Below are 8150 nucleotides of genomic sequence, written 5' to 3' on the forward strand. Positions count from 1 at the left end.
TCTGTGGCTGGTGCAGACTGTAATGGGGAATCTGTGGCTGGAGCAGTCTGTAATGGGGCATTTATGGCTGGAGCAGGCTGTAATGGGGCATCTGTGGCTGGAGCAGGCTGTAATGGGGGCATCTGTGGCTGGAGCAGGCTGTAATGGGGCATCTGTGGCTGGAGCAGGCTGTAATGGGGCATCTGTGGCTGGAGCAGGCTGTAATGGGGCATCTGTGGATGGAGCAGGCTGTAATGGGGGCATCTGTGGCTGGAGCAAGCTGTAATGGGGCATCTGTGGCTGGAGCAGGCTGTAATGGGGCATCTGTGGCTGGAGCAGGCTGTAATGGGGCATCTGTGGCTGGAGCAGGCTATAATGGGGCATCTGTGGCTGGTGCAGGCTGTAACGGGGGCATCTGTGGCTGGTGCAGGCTGTAATGGGGGCATCTGCTGCTGGAGCAGGCTGTAATGGGGGCATCTGCGGCTAAAGCAGGCTGTAATGGGGCATCTATAGCTGGTGCAGGTTGTAATGGGGGCATCTGTGCCTGGAGCAGGGTGTAATGGGGCATCTGTGGCTGGTGCAGACTGTAATGGGGAATCTGTGGCTGGAGCAGTCTGTAATGGGGCATCTGTGGCTGGAGCAGGCTGTAATGGGGCATCTGTGGCTGGAGCAGGCTGTAATGGGGGCATCTGTGGCTGGTGCAGGCTGTAACGGGGGCATCTGTGGCTGGTGCAGACTGTAATGGGGCATCTGTGCCTGGAGCAGGGTGTAATGGGGCATCTGTGGCTGGTGCAGACTGTAATGGGGATTCTGTGGCTGGAGCAGTCTGTAATGGGGCATTTATGGCTGGAGCAGGCTGTAATGGGGCATCTGTGGCTGGAGCAGGCTGTAATGGGGGCATTTGTGGCTGGAGCAGGCTGTAATGGGGAATCTGTGGCTGGAGCAGTCTGTAATGGGGCATTTATGGCTGGAACAGGCTGTAATGGGGGCATCTGTGGCTGGAGCAGGCTGTAATGGGGGCATCTGTGGCTGGAGCAGGCTGTAATGGGGCATCTGTGGCTGGAGCAGGCTGTAATGGGGCATCTATAGCTGGTGCAGGTTGTAATGGGGGCATCTGTGCCTGGAGCAGGGTGTAATGGGGCATCTGTGGCTGGTGCAGACTGTAATGTGGAATCTGTGGCTGGAGCAGTCTGTAATGGGGCATTTATGGCTGGAGCAGGCTGTAATGGGGCATCTGTGGCTGGAGCAGGCTGTAATGGGGCATCTGTGGCTGGAGCAGGCTGTAATGGGGCATCTGTGGATGGAGCAGGCTGTAATGGGGCATCTGTGGCTGGAGCAGGCTGTAATGGGGCATCTGTGGCTGGAGCAGGCTGTAATGGGGCATCTGTGGCTGGAGCAGGCTGTAATGGGGCATCTGTGGATGGAGCAGGCTGTAATGGGGGCATCTGTGGCTGGAGCAGGCTGTAATGGGGCATCTGTGGCTGGAGCAGGCTGTAATGGGGCATCTGTGGCTGGAGCAGGCTGTAATGGGGCATCTGTGGCTGGTGCAGGCTGTAACGGGGGCATCTGTGGCTGGTGCAGGCTGTAACGGGGGCATCTGTGGCTGGTGCAGGCTGTAACGGGGGCATCTGTGGCTGGTGCAGGCTGTAATGGGGGCATCTGCTGCTGGAGCAGGCTGTAATGGGGCATTTTTGGCTGGAGCAGGCTGTAATGGGGGCATCTGCGGCTAAAGCAGGCTGTAATGGGCATCTATAGCTGGTGCAGGTTATAATGGGGGCATCTGTGCCTGGAGCAGGGTGTAATGGGGCATCTGTGGCTGGTGCAGACTGTAATGGGGAATCTGTGGCTGGAGCAGTCTGTAATGGGGCATTTATGGCTGGAGCAGGCTGTAATGGGGGCATCTGTGGCTGGAGCAGGCTGTAATGGGGGCATCTGTGGCTGGAGCAGGCTGTAATGGGGCATCTGTGGCTGGAGCAGGCTGTAATGGGGCATCTGTGGCTGGAGCAGGCTGTAATGGGGCATCTGTGGCTGGAGCAGGCTGTAATGGGGCATCTGTGGATGGAGCAGGCTGTAATGGGGGCATCTGTGGCTGGAGAAGGCTGTAATGGGGGCATCTGTGGCTGGAGCAGGCTGTAATGGGGGAATCTGTGGCTGGAGTAGGCTGTAATGGGGGCATCTGTGACTGGAGCAGGCTGTAATGGGGCATGTGTGGCTGGAGCAGGCTGTAATGGGGCATGTGTGGCTGGAGCAGGCTGTAATGTGGCATCTGTGGCTGGTGCAGGCTGTAATGGGGGCATCTGTGGCTGGCAACAAGAAGCAACTTGTGCACCAGAACCGTGCAGAGTATGGCCTCATGCAAACAACCGTATGTTTGGTCTGCCTTCAATCCACATTTTTGCGGATCGGAAATTAACCCATTCATTTCAATTGGGCTGCAAAAGATGCGGACGGCACATGGTGTATCAGCATAATCAAAAAAGATAGCACATGTCTTATAACCAAGGATAGGACATTTCTACATTAGTTTGACAATACATACACATGGCCGGGATCCGTGCTTTGCGGATCCACAATTTGCAGACCGCAAAACGCATATGGTCGTGTGCATGAGCCCTATAGAAGAGTCGATCATCTCACTGATGCTCCCGTCTACAGAAATCTCTTATCCAATGTCATCCACATCAATCCTCCCAGTCTGCGGTCTGTGCACTAGGACACTGTCTGCAGAACAGTCCCAGACGCCTCTGACACCAGACCCTCAGCATGGAATTCCAGCAATGTGCACTGCCCCTTTAAGAATAACAACTGAAGAGGCCGTAGAGATAAACCGCTGCTGCAAAGTCTGGAAATAAGTAAGAAATCTCGCCCATTGGTCACCCGATGTCACATGAAACTGTATGAAATCTCAGTGATGACATCATCGCGCCCGGCCAGTGTGATGATGTGTTGACGTCATCACGTCAGAACACTCAAGATTTCGTGCAGTTTCTTCAATCAAGATGGACGTGACGGCCTCTCCGCGAAGAAATGGATGAGGTGAGTATGGTGTTTTTTTGGGGGGGTTTTTGTATTTTTTTTTTACCCCTGATTAACCTCGGAAAAGCCTCAATGTTGCCGTTGTTGTTTTGCGGTCCGTTTTTCACGAATCCGTCGTTCCGTATCTGAGTTTTGTGGGGTTTTTTCTCTCTGATTTAAGTCCTCTTCCGTTCCGTTATTGCACAAAACATATCCGTATGGTTTCCGTATTTGATCTGTTTTTTTGCGGATTGGAAATGGAAAGAGTAACTTTTTAATCACCAAAACACATGAGCAATATGGGCTGGGCATAGGATTTCTACAGTATGGATCCGCAAAATACGGATGTGTTCCTTGTGCGTTCCGTATTTTTTGCTGACCCATTGACTTGAATGGGGCCTCGGACCATGATTTGCGGACAATAATAGGACATGCACGACTTTTTTGCGGAACGGCCGTGCGGACAAACGGAAACTAAATGTATTTTCTACAGCCCCATTGAAGTGAATGGTTACGCATACGGTCCGCCAAAAAAAAAAACGGAACGGAAGAGGAAAGAAAATACGTTTGTGTTCATGAGCCCTTACGGTTAGATGCCGCGATCAGCATTGAACATGGCATCTGAGGGGTTCAATAATGGGGGGGTGGCGCAATCGCCGTTCACCCCTCATTGCGCCAGCGACGTACATACAATGGAATTCAATTTGTCACAAATCGAATTTCTTTGTGAAATTCGGCGAAGCAGCCAAATAGAATTTTTGATAGCTTTGCTCATTTCTACATCTATTCTTGGCATTCCTTTATTATTCCTACTTGAAGTTGTGTATGAATTGCCAGCAGTTTGCACTAACGGTCCATCTGGGTGTTACCAGTTGGGGGTGGGGTCCCTGCAGTTTTGATTTTTTTTGCGGACCGTATGCGGAACCATTCACTTCAATGGGTCAGTTTGCATTCCGTTTCCATTTGGCCGCTCTGCATGAAAGTCGTGCATGTCCTATTATTGTCCACAAATCACGGTCCGTGGCTCCATTCAAGTCAATGGGTCCGCAAAAAATACAGGATGCATACGGAACACATCCGTATGTCATCCGTATTTTGCGGATCCGTGCCCACTTTGCCCGTGTGTTTACTGTTTACAAAGTAGATTTGTTTGCAAAGGAAACCTTAGGCTGCCTTCATGCGTAGCAGATTTTGGTGCAGAAATTTTTGCGACCAAAAATCGTCTCCATTCATCTGAACGGGGGAGCGTCCTGCCGAAACAATCCCACTCAGATGAAGAGAACTGCACAAAATCTGCTGGTGCTGCTTGTGTTCTGGTTTGTGCGGGGATAAGCCTTCAGTCATGAAATGGTTAATAGGAGCTGCTGTAGATTACAGAAGACACATCCAGGCGAGAAGACATTTGCTTCATGTCCGGCGTCCTTGTATCCTCCTATAAATGATGGGTGATGCATACACAGTGTACAGCAAGCTCCTGAGCTCCCCCTAGTGGTGGCTGCAGGCAGACAGGATTTTATCATTTTACTCAGAGGTCTGTATGAAAAAAATGAAAAAAAGCAGAACCCCGACTGCCATAGCGGTGTTTGCATAATGTTGCATCTATTTACACAAAAAATAATGTTCATGGGCTTTAAAGCTGAGTCGTCACCTCTCCTGACATGTCTGCTGCATTCCTCATGTAATAGCCATTCTGGAACATCTATTCATATGGCCATTCCTCTGTTATTCCTACTAGAAATGTATGAATGAATTGCAAGCAGTCTGCAATAATAGTCCAGCTGGGTGTCACCAGTTCAAGGTGTGTCCTCGCACAGTGTGACACTATCCAACCGGGGCTGCCAGTGGCAGGGACACCCCCAACCTTTATTGCAAATTGCTGGCAATTCGTTTATAAACATGGCAGGAATAATAGAGGAATAACACAACATAAGGCCTGCTGCACACGAACGTGCCGTATTACAGATCCGCAATACACTGCCGCAGTTCCGTGTGCATTCCCCATCACAGATGCGTACCCATTCACTTCAATGGGTCCGCAAATCCGGAGACGCGGAACGGAAGCACGGAACAGAACCACTACGGAGTGCTTCCCTGGGGTTTCGTCCCATACTTCTGTTCCGCAAAAAGATAGGACATGTTCTATCTTTTTGCAGAACGGGCGAATCGCAGACCCATTAAAGTGAATGGCTCCGCGATCCGCTGCAGCTGCCCCGCGGTCGGTGATTGTGCATTGCGGCCCGCATCACGGCCACGGGGCGCACAGGTTCGTGTGCAGGAGGCCTAAGAGTCATAAAAATAGATGCTCCAGAATTATTACATGTGGAATGCAGCAGACGTGTCAGGGGAGGGGGCCGCTCCTCTTTACGCTTTACTTACATACATTTTTGGGGGCATACGTGTTGCTCATCTACAAGCCCCTGGCTGCAGATGTAGTGAGAAAGTGCAGGCGCGTTCTCCGCACTGCGCCCCATAACCCACGGGCCCCCCCGGCATCCGAGCGATCCGCCTCTATCGGAGATACGACAATCATAGAACATTCTTTGGATTTAAAATATCACAACGCGTCCTATAATCAGTCGCATCGCAACATTGTAACCAATCAGATCACTGCTTTATGTTCAAACCTGCTGATTGGCTTCTATGAGTCACATGGCCGCTTAAAGGGGTTGTCCGAAAATCAACACTTATCACCTAGACCAAGATTAGTGATGTGTGTGACCGATGGGACCCCCACCGATTCCAAGAACAGGGGTCCTGTGCCTTTCAACTGATGGAGCGGTGGCCATGCACGTGCGCTGCTTTGCGGAACTGACAAAGTGAAGCCAGCGCTGTACTCGTCTATCCCCGTCACTCTCATTATCCTGTGGATGCGTGATAAGTGTTAATTCTGGGACTACCCCTTTAAGAGAAGAGGATCAATGAGGCACATTTACAAGACCGACTTTTTATGCCGCTCTTAGTTTTCACTTTGCGGTGCCCTAAGATTCATTTATGAGGAGGCATGCCGCTCCCAGGTGCAAATGTTAGTAAATTTGCTGGGACTGAAGTCCTGGCCCTGGCACAGCCCCCGCATGTCCGCATCCAACCGCCAAACATGGCGTGAAACCGGCCCTTAATAAATGACCCCCAATTTGTCTCATCACCTCCTCTAATATAGAATGTATTCAGTTCATACATCCTTTATGCTGTGTAATTCATGTCTCCCCTTTAGGCTACATGCACACGACCGTATGTGTTTTGCGGTCCGCAAATTGCGGATCCACCAAAAAAAAAAATTGTAACAATGCCTAAAATGGACAAGAATAGGACGTGTTCTATTTTTTTTTGCGGGGCTACGGAACGGACAAACTGATGCGGACAGCACACGGTGAGCTGTCCGCATTTTTTGCGGACCCATTGAAATGAATGGGTCTGCCTCCTATCCGCAAAAAAATAAACGGAACAGACGGAAACAAAATACGTTTGTGTGCATGAGGCCTTATGTAGATGTAGTTGAGCTGTATTTGTCATTGGACTATTTCTTTGGTGTGCCCTAATAACTCATGGGGGGTCATTTGCTAATGCCGATTTGTCGTAAAAAAAAAAAAAGTCACAAACCCCTTTTTTCTGGGGTTATTCACAGTTTTAGGGCTCATGCACACGTTCGTATGTATTTTGTGGTCCACAAAACACGGATCCGCAAAAAATACTGATGGCGTCTGTGTGCATTCCGTATTTTGCAGAACGGAACAGCTGGCCCCTTATAGTACAGTCCTATCCTTGTCCGTAATGCGGACAATAATAGGACATGTTCTATTTTTTGGCGTAACGGACATACGGAAACGGAATGTACACTGAGTTTTTTTTTGAGGACCCTATTGAAATGAATGGTTCCGCATACAGTCCACAAAAAAAAAACGGAACGGACACGGAAATGAAAATACGTTCAGTGTGCATGAGCCCTTAGGCTTAAAAGATTTAGAAAATCACTCCAGGCACACGGACTAATGTAGATGCGCCAAATTTACGATGAGGCATGTGACTGGTTCTAAATGATGTGCATGGGGGAATCAAAGACCGATGTAAAACGCCAGTGTTGGTAAATGACCCCCATTGAGCTTAGATAACTGGCTTGGTTCCTCACATCATGACAACACAACACACGCTAGCAGATGACAAACTCGCCTCAGCTACATCTGTATTTCCAGCACACAACAAATCCATGCCCTACAGAGAGACACCTGAACACACAAAAACCTGAAACTACAGCGGAACGCTCATGGAAATCAGGTCGGCAGCGGAGAAATAACATTATTTGCCAATCGCTTCTAAGCAATAATTGATAAGGGAATTACTTGAGTGGCAATTACACAGCATTGAGGAGGTTATTAGAATTGCTCTATTTTCCGCTGCGGGGGGCATGTGACTGACGTAGGGTGGGATTAAGAATCTCCTGTGGCTTCCTCACCTTCTCTGGGGAATTGCTGTTTGAGCAATTGTCCAAAATTCTGCAAACTGGACTGATGTGGCTCAGAAGATGCGGAAGGCAGAAGCCATTACTCACCAGTCTGATCAGATCTGTCAATGTCTTGAGGGATCCTGAGGTTACTGCTGGGGATACAGGGCAAACCTGAAAGTCACCCAGTGCCACCTGCTACGTCCAGCAGCACCCCACAGCCTGGGCCCCCTGCTCTGTGATGTCTGGGTGCTGGGCAGTCTCTTCCAGATCACTTCTCAACTGTCTTGTTTCTTTTCAAACGCAGTCGTCAGCCCCTGAATGAGGTCACATTTCCTGTGGAGCTGCAGCTCAGAGGCTTTCACAGGGGTAGACGATGCAGGCGCGGGTGCAGCAGAGCTGAGTGGGTCACTTGGCACGACTGGTCCTGATAGGACAAGGATAGCCTTGTTTTTATGTGTATAACAGTCGCAGTTCTTGACTGTTATCAAGATATAAAAGTTTGCTGTCAGTGAATGAGAACAATGTGGTGCACTCCTGTATGTAGCTGGTCCTTCTCTCAGCTGAGGAGTGGATACAATGTATCCAATCTGCACAGAGCTCTGTGTGCGGAAACAGACTGATACATTGTAGCAAACTAGCAGAAAGATTTGTGTACTCACTAGTGATAAGGCAATATTCGAATTCGCGATATTTTGCAAATTTTTGGCCGAATATTCGC

The 8150-nt window shown here is 49.8% G+C and overlaps 1 protein-coding gene across 1 annotated transcript in view; it reads right to left on the bottom strand.

Moving 5' to 3' along the window:
* Positions 1–7799, bottom strand: part of TMEM71 (transmembrane protein 71) — a 50028-nt gene extending 42229 nt beyond the window's left edge. Inside the window, exon 1 of the mRNA XM_044294186.1 lies at positions 7538–7799. The gene's annotated coding sequence lies outside the window, so the exon portion shown is untranslated. The remainder of the gene's footprint in view (positions 1–7537) is intronic.
* Between the last annotated feature and the right edge of the window lie 351 nt (positions 7800–8150).

The sequence above is a fragment of the Bufo gargarizans genome, chromosome 5 (assembly GCF_014858855.1).
Source record: "Bufo gargarizans isolate SCDJY-AF-19 chromosome 5, ASM1485885v1, whole genome shotgun sequence".
Lineage (NCBI taxonomy): Eukaryota > Metazoa > Chordata > Amphibia > Anura > Bufonidae > Bufo > Bufo gargarizans.